Source organism: Nicotiana attenuata, unplaced genomic scaffold (genome assembly GCF_001879085.1).
Source record: "Nicotiana attenuata strain UT unplaced genomic scaffold, NIATTr2, whole genome shotgun sequence".
Taxonomy (NCBI): Eukaryota; Viridiplantae; Streptophyta; class Magnoliopsida; order Solanales; family Solanaceae; genus Nicotiana; species Nicotiana attenuata.
This window is the reverse complement of record NW_017672844.1, coordinates 69,319-78,304: the sequence shown is the minus strand read 5'-3', so window position 1 is coordinate 78,304 and position 8,986 is coordinate 69,319.

Genomic DNA, 8,986 nt, shown 5'->3' with positions numbered 1-8,986 from the left:
CTGACTGCTGAAACTTGAAATGTATGCATCTGTTCTCCAGGCGGGCTCCTGACTTCAAAACTTGAAATGTATTCCTCTGCTATACAGCGGGCTCCTGACTTCAAAACTTGTAAATGTATTCCTCTGTATACAGGGCGGCTCCTGACTTCAAACTTTGATGTAATTTCCTGCTATTACAGGCGGGCACCTTGACTTCAAAACTTGAATGTATTTCCTTTGTTTTCTATATGGGTGCCTGTGAGTCAAAAACAAACAAAACAAACGAAATTTCTACCCAGTTTGCACTAGAAGATTTTGTGAGTTGTTAAGCAATATTGTAAAAACCACTTATACTACTGATCTGCAATGAGAGAGTAAACAAAACTAGATTAGGATGGTGTGTCTCCTACGAGTAAAACCAAGTAACTTGACTGGAAATGCGTTCTGTACAAAAAAAAACCTGAGATGAAACCAAAATTAGGATGCTGCGTTCTCCTAGGTTGATTTAATGACCAAACTAGAAATGCGTCTCCTAGGGGTGAACTTTCAATTTAGAGCGTGCTCTCCTAAAAGAATAACTTGAAAGACCTTGATGAGGAAGTGTGTCTCCGCAGGTTAAAACTTCAATGAACCAGAACTAGGAAGTGCGTCTCTATAGAATGAATTCTAAATTTAGGAAGTGCGCTCTCTATGGTTAAACTTCAAATGAAACCAGACTAGAGAAGTGCGTCTCCTAGGCCCTAACTTAAATGACTCAAACTAAGCAAGTGCATTCTGCTTAGGGGTTGAAATCTCTCAATTAGAGAAGTGCATCTCCTACAGGTATGATTCTAAAAAGACCCAGACTGAAGAGTGCCATCTCTTGGGGTTGAAATCTCAATTGTAGGAAAGTGCGTTACTACAGGTTATTTGTGAAGAACCCAGGACTAAGAAGGTGCGTTCTCCTAGGGATGAAACTTAATGAACCAAATTAGAAGGTGCTGTCTCCTATGAATGAACTCCCAATTTAGGGAAGTGCGTCTCCAAGGGGTGAAAATTAAACTTAGGAGAGTGCGTCTCCTAGGTGTGAAAAATAACGTTGAGAAGTGCGTCTCCACGGGTGAAAAATTCAATGACTCAAAACTAGGAAAGTGTTCTCCTTACTGAATAGAACTCTCAATTTAGGAAGTGCATTTCTATGGCCTGAAACTATCAATTTAGGAAGTGCATCTCCCGAGGTGAAACTTAAATGACTCAAACTAGGAGGCAGAATGAAACGCAGTCTCCCTCGTATGCAACTTGAGACTATCAATTATTAGAAGTGCGTCTCCTATGGTGAAGAATCAACTTAATAATGAGCGTCTCCTAAGGGGTGATATCTCAATTTAGGAATGTGCGGTCTCCTACAGGTATATTCTGAAGAGGACCCAGACTAAGAAGTGCGTCTCCTAGGGATGAAACTTGAATGAGCCAAATTTAGAAGTGTGTCTCCTATGAATGAACTCCCAATTTAGAATCTGTGTACTCCTATGGTGAAGATAAACTTAGGAAGATGCGTCTCCTATGAAGTGAACTCTCAATTTTAGGAAGGCGTCTCCTATGGGGAAACTTCAATTTAGGGGAAGTGCATCTCCTGGGGTTGAAAACTTCAATGATCAAATAGAAGTGCGTTATCCTATGAATGGAACTTCAATTTAGGAAGTGCACGTCTCATATGGGTTGAAAATCAAGCTTAGGAAGTGCGTCTCCTTAAGGTGCTGATATCTCAATTTAGGAGTGCGTCTCCTGCAGGTATATCTCTGAAAGACCCAGACTAAGAAGTGCATCTTGCGCTAGGGGTGAATTTAAATGACAAGACTAGGAAGTGCGTCTCCTATGTGGTAAATCTCAAATTTAGGGAAGTGCGTCTCCTACAGGTACATTCTGAAAGACCCAGACTAAGAAGTGCGTCTCCAGGGTTGGAAATCTCAATTTAGAAGTGCGTCTGCCTTACAGGTATATTCTGAAAGAACCCAGACTAAGAAGATGCTGTCTTCCTAGGGTGAAAATTCTCAATTTAGGAAGTGCGTATTCCTACAGTGATATATTTTGAAAGACCCAGACTAAAAGTGCGTCTCCTAGGGTGAATTTAAATTAACCAAGACTAGGAAGTGCGCTCTCCTATGGGTAAAATTCTCAATTTAGGAAGTGCGGTCTCCTACAGTATATTTTTGAAAGACCCAGATAAGAAGTGGTCTCTCTAGGGGTGAAATCTCAATTTAGAGTGCGTCTCCTACAGGATATTTTGAAAGCACCCAGGACTTATAGAAGTGGGTCTCCTAGGGTGAAATCTCAATTTAGGAAGCTTGCCGTCTCCTACAGGTATATTCTGAAAGACCCAGACTAAGAAGTGCGTCTCCTAGGGGTGAAATCTCCAATTAGAAGGGTGCGTTTCCTACAAACAAAATATATCTTGAAACCACGGACTAAAGGCAGTGTTTCTCCTAGGTGAATGTGTGATCTTCTGCTGATAAAGCCGTTGCGTAAGCAGAATTGGGGCGTACACCTGAAAATTTCCAAGCTTCCCAGCTTTGAGTATAAACATAAGCTTCCGTCCCCGTTTCAGACAAAGAAAAACTGTGAGCTTAAACATGGTGTTAGTTTTGGCCTTGACTTGTGCGGCGATTGCTCCTTCACTTGACATAGTAACTTTGTTTCACCTTGAAAAAGACGTTGGCTTGCTTATTGACTAACCAATTTCTTTTCCACCCTTATCACAGAAAATACTCTCTCTCCGTTCAACCCAATACCCTTTATCGTTCATGCTCAAATTGAACTACATTACCAAACCTTTTTGTTTCACATGAATCGTAAAAGCACGTCAATGTGCCACCTCAGTGCTGTATGCCTGTTCTTTCTTGACTCAAAACCCCTGGTCCTCGTCCTTGAGGTCTACGACCCCCGTCATTCTGCCATGATAACTTTGATTTCCGTGGAAGACCTTGTTTTGTCAATCTTGCCACAGAAATGCCTTGATCATTTCACCTAACACCCTCCATCTGTTTGCATTGTTCATGAATGATATTACCAAAGCCTTTTGTATTTGCACGTAATCCCAAAGCATTGTTTGTTGTTACGCAACTCAGTGGCGCTTGTTGTTCTTCTTGACTATGACACTTTGATGGTACCTTGACAGCTTCCGTTTTTGTGCAATTTGGAACAGCGTGGCAAATTTTGAAATCATATTCTCACTTGTTATGCCGAATTGACTCGGAAGAGGAAGTAACAAGACAAAAAGGAAACAGAGTAAGACAATGGAAAGAGATTGATTGCCTAACAAGAAAAACTACAAAGTAGAAACCTATCGGAGTGTGGATACTAACTCTAATGATCCATGAGATGCACCTGCAGCCTATTTTCGTTAAGCAAACCTTGATGTTCAGCTCTTGTTGTTCCTTTTCCCGATGAAACCGAGCTCAATGCTCACGCTTATATCCAATTTGATTCACATCCTTATTCGACTTGCTAGTGTTCCCGAAGGATTTTCCACCTATCAAGCCTCTCTCATTTGGTTTGTTTTTCTTCAACTCATGTCGCCTTATGTTAGCCCCGTGAAGGTTTTCACAATAAGAACTCTCTCATTTTTTTTATTTTCTCTCAGTTTTCATCGCCTTGCGTACCCCGTGAGGCTTTCATCAATAAGAACTCTCTCATTTTCATTTTCCTTGTTTGGACCTGAGTGTTGCCCCTTGATATGAATCATCTCTACTTGCTTGACTTGGGCATTCTTCGGGCAAGACTGATCGAAGGCTTTCTTTGGACCGTAACGTGGGTTTTTGGATAAGGGCTAGGAAAGAAAGGTATCAAAAGGCTTCAAAACAATTCAAAGATGGGTTTTCAAATTTACAACTTTCGTGAAATCAGATTTCTGTTATAACAACCACAATTTACTGCCCTGTTTCTTGCTTGGGGACTTTTGAATTTTTATTTTGATGGGACCGAACCGGTGAGGCTGCTTACGTATCCTTAAAAGGAATCAGGTCGAACGTATGTTCATGTCATATGAAATTACTTTGGTGTGTGATTCTTCTTTTCTTTCTTTCTTTCTTCCTTTTCTCTTTTTGTGTTTTGTGTGTTTGTTGTTTTTTTCATTCTTCTCTTTTCTTCTTTTTTCTTTTTTTTCTTCTTTCTTATTTCGTTTTTCTTCTCTCTCTTTTCATTCTTTTTCTTTCTCTTTTTCCCTTACTTATCTTTTCACGCTCGCTGTGTTTCTGATCTTTGTACTAGATTTCGAAAGAGGGGGTATGAAAGAAACCCAATTAAGGCTCAAAGCGGGTAACGCAAGGATTAAAGTGTTTCTAGATAAGCAGAACAAAAAATGCCTTCGTCATTCCAATCTTCAAAGCATTCCAAATACAAACAACACAATTAAACAAACCAAAGAAATCATACGTAATATCTTTTGATTGCACCAGAATGATAGCCGATATCCCACACACTTCGTCTTTCTTATTTGTAGTTAACACAAAGCATTCATTGGACTACACTACTTCTCACTGGCACATTTCATTACACGACACGGCCGCATGTCATTATGGTGAACTTGTCATTAGTCTTACCCAATGCCAGCATGATGCAATAACTATAAAGGTTTCCTTTATATTCTATCGCCCCAATTTCAACAATAATCGGGCTTGAAGTGATCTCAAAATGCCCTTACTTATTTCCCTCAAACGGTCCCTATCATCTTCAACAATTGTTTCTTGCTTCCTGACCCAAACTGACTTTTAAAGATTCTTGCTGAGAAATTATGCGTGCATGTCATGTCACTAAGAACCCAACATGAAAAGAACTGTTAAAAGGAGAAAGAACTAAAGAAAAAATGACCAGAAAATAGCAGAAAAACAAGAATTGCATTAAACAGATGTTGAAAGGTCGAGTTGCAACAGCAGAAAACAAGCCAAGAAACTAACCTGAGGTACAACCCTAAAGCAAAACCCTAGATAACACTTAAATGAGATACTGATCGACTAAACGAACTAGACAAAAATAAAAGGAAGAAAGGTTTCGAGTCACGCAACAATTGTTCCGGATTAAACCCTTAATAACCCGGACAACAGAAATGACTACAAACCTAAAGCCACCAAAAGCTCCCTCTCCGACTGACCAAGCAATGGGAACGTCCTTCCAATTACCAGCACGTATCATTAGCCACTTGAGTTCGCATCAATTATTGCCAAGGACATTACCAACTTCAATATCTATCAGAACTTCAGTCAACAAGTTCCCAAGGAGGATTCGCGTGCTCCATGTCATTGTCATTGATCCACAATTACTCCATCTTCGGAACATTCATTCTTTCTATTTCCCGTAATATGTCGCGCGAAGCACAGCAATACAACTCTCGTACATCCAGTCGCGCTAAATAGACAGGTGCCATCGCATTAATGAGTGTACCACTGTACTCCGAATTACCAGCAATCGTTTAGATACAGAGACGCGTTCGCTCACAGGGACGTTCCTGCGAGGCTCGCCGACAAGGAAGCGGTCTCGGCAGGCCGAGAAGATCTTACTACTTTCAAACACACCACCTAAATCGTCATAGATGTTATTAGATCCTCCTCTCTCTCTCTTCTTAGTACCATCTCAAGGATATGTAGGCAACCTTAGAAGCAAGGTTCGGTCAACTCTTTCAAAAATGCTTCACACGGAGTATTCAAACGACAAAAATCGCTCGAATCCGCTCACTTATCTTTGCACGAAAACTCTTCGTGTTTTCGAGCAAAGAGGGGCAGGTGTGAGCACGTGATTTTTTCCCTATATGAATTACTCCCATAAATTCAAAACAAAATAATTTCTTTCAGTATTTGCAATTTTGTGGGTCTTCGTGGCATTTTCTGTTAATTGTTTGTGTTTTGTTTGTTCATTCTAATTAGTGAAAAATACAAAAAAAAAAAAAAAATAGATTGCATTTTTGCATTTAGGATTTAACTTTGCATTTTAGGACTAATTAGAAAATTAGTTGTTTTATAAAAAATGGAAAATCACAAAAAATAACTCATTTTTGCATTTTGAGTTTCAAATTTTGGTAGTTCCTCTTTTAATTTGGTATTTTTATTTGTGGTAATTGTCATTTAGAAGTAATTTAATTTGGTAGGATAATTTTATTAGGGATTAATTTAGATTTTTAGTTTAATTTGAAAAGAAAAGAAGGAATTAAATAAAGAAAATGTGGTCTTTTTTAATAAGAAACTCAATTTTGGGCCACATCTAATTAAGACCATGAGCCCAGTCTCCTATTCTACATACCCGCCCTAGTCTAGGCCCAATCGCCCCCCCCCAACCCGGTCCGTTCCCCATTCCCCAACCAAATGACCCCATTTAGGTCCAAAGCAATCTAGGCCGTCGAGGTTACTTTGATCTAACGACCTGAAAGCCTAGATCAGTTAACATATAATGGTAGGAAACCCCTCACCCCCCCCCCCCCGCCTCGTCTCTCTCTCACCCTCGCCCAGAAACACTAGAGACCCCTCTCGCCTCCGCCGTCCTCCGCCGCTCGCCGCCGGCTGAAAATCGCCTCCGCTTGCGGCGATTCTCCAAACTACCCCAAATTTACACCATGTGTCCCTTTTCACCTCCACATTCCGGATCTAGGATTGTTTTCCTCCGAATCCCGCCCAAGCTTGTCGAATCTTCAAATTGGTGACCGCCGGCTCCGCCGTGTCCGGCGGCGCCACCGCCAAGGGCCCCCAAAATGATATCAAAGAACCCCAGGCCCTCCTTATCCCAAATCTACCATCCTCCTCCCTCAAATCCTTCCAAAGCTTCTCGAACACCCAATCAGAGAATTGCGCCCTAGTTTCAAATTCAAATTCAACGGGGGGCTTTGTAAGATTCTAGGCCGTAATGGCCTTTACTTGCGTGTTTTCATAGAAAACGCACGATTAAAGGTTATTCCTGTCAAGAAATCGAAGAATTATTTCAAGTTCATGCAAATCTGTCCGGAGCCTTAGGTATTTTCCGTTGTTAAATCTTGCTTTTCACTTCTTTTAATTGTTTATTTTTCTTATCTTTGTTTGACATCTGCTTCATCTTTCTCTTTCAAATTTTTTTTTTCATTGTCCAGTTTCTTTAGTATTGTTCTTTTGGATGCATGATTAGAAGCTCTTTTCTTTAATGGGTAAATAATTCCTGTTCAATTAGGTTAGTTTAGTTTCATAGGTCATTAATTGGACTTCTGAAAATATTTGAAGTTGCTTCTGTTTCCCGTCTATGTGAATTGGGCTCATGATTGATTCTGTTGGTTTGGGCCTAAGGTCTGTTACTTGAATTAGAACCTTGGGTCAATCTTGATCCATAAGGTAGGGTAAGGGTAAATAATGAGGAATTAGAGGGTAATTTTGGAAATTGGGGGTAGGGAATCTTTGGTAACTGCCTGGGAAGCTTCTAGTGAGGGGCTGGAGTGAAATTTCAGATGTATAGTTATAAAACTTGGGTAGCAAGTCAATAATTGGGGGGTCACCTAAGCAAAAACGAAAATAAAAGGGGGTAGGGTGTAAAAAATGAAACATAAGGCTGCCCTATTTGCCTTGCCTATAAAGGCATATTTTCTTGCCTTGAAAGGCAGCCTTGAACATTCTGAAAATCAGAGAGATCTTAAAAAGATGAAAACCAAAAAGAAAAATACAAAAGGCTGATGAACCTTACTGTTTCATGGATGTTTAAGAGCTAGAAATTCATAAAAAATCCAGACGGCTGGAAAATATCATACAAAATATGTTTCATTTGAACTTGAACTTTGGAGGCCCCTTTGAATTTCTGAAGTAGTTTTCCTGATTCACATAGATCTAACATGGCTTGAGGTTAATTTCTAGCAAGTTTTGGGCCAAGCTGTGTTAAAATTACTGATCTATTGGATTTATAATCAATTCTGTGGATTCAATTTCCTCGATCTAGGTTTGTGTTCGAGCTGGTGTTGCTGTTTATCTGCCGATATTATTCTGAATCTCTTAATAAACGAATCTCGTTTTGATTGTCACTTCAAGTTGGAAATAACTCCCTTTATTATACCCCTCTGCGGGTGTAATAAGAAAAAGGAGGTGTGACACGCGCATACGAACGCGTGGAAAGAATTCCAAGAGTTACTTTTCAAGCTGAATCAGGGACACACGATAAGAATTTCCAAGAATGTGAAGTTTTCTTAAAGGTTCTACAGCCTCTCGAGGATAAATACAGACGTCTCCGTACCGATCCGCGAGACTCTACTAAACCTGCTCATGACTCGTGAGACATATGTAACCTAGGCTCTGATACCAACTTGTCACGACCCTAAACCCAAACCCGGTCGTGATGGCGCCTCACGTAGGGACAAGGCCAGCCAACTAACCCAATTCATCCTTTTAAAACAGCTAAACAGTTCATAACCAGTTTGAATATGATTTAATGATACTAATTAGCGAAAGTACAACCCGACACAGCCCAAACTGGGGTGTCACAAGTCGTGAGCATCTATTAGAGTATAAATACGACTACAAGGCCTCAAGTATACAAAATAGGACTGACAAAAAAAAGGAAGAAATGTGGTGCTGCGAACGCTGGCAGTCACCTCACTAAACTCCGATAACTTAGCCTCCGACTAGCTCAAAACCCGCTACCAGGGGAACAAATACCTGCATCTACACGCGAGGTGCAGGGAGTAAAGTGAGTATTCCAACTCAGTGAGTAATAAAGGTAAATAATAACTGAGCAGTAAGAAATCACGTAAAGCAAACCATCATGCTGTATAGAAGCGGTGTAAAACCCTCTGAGAAAAATAGTGAAGCTGTGAAATCTTTAGAAATATCTTAGCTCAGTTTAAAACCTCTTTTGAAAATGACTTTTGCAACAGTTATGCAAATGAATGCAAAACAAATAGTGCAGATAAGCACAGAAGTCCGCCCCTCGGGCACCACACTCAATTAACAGATAATGCCAGACCATCGGGTAGATACCACGTGGAGTAACACAGACAACAGATAATGGCAGACGAATGAAACAAAGTAAACACATA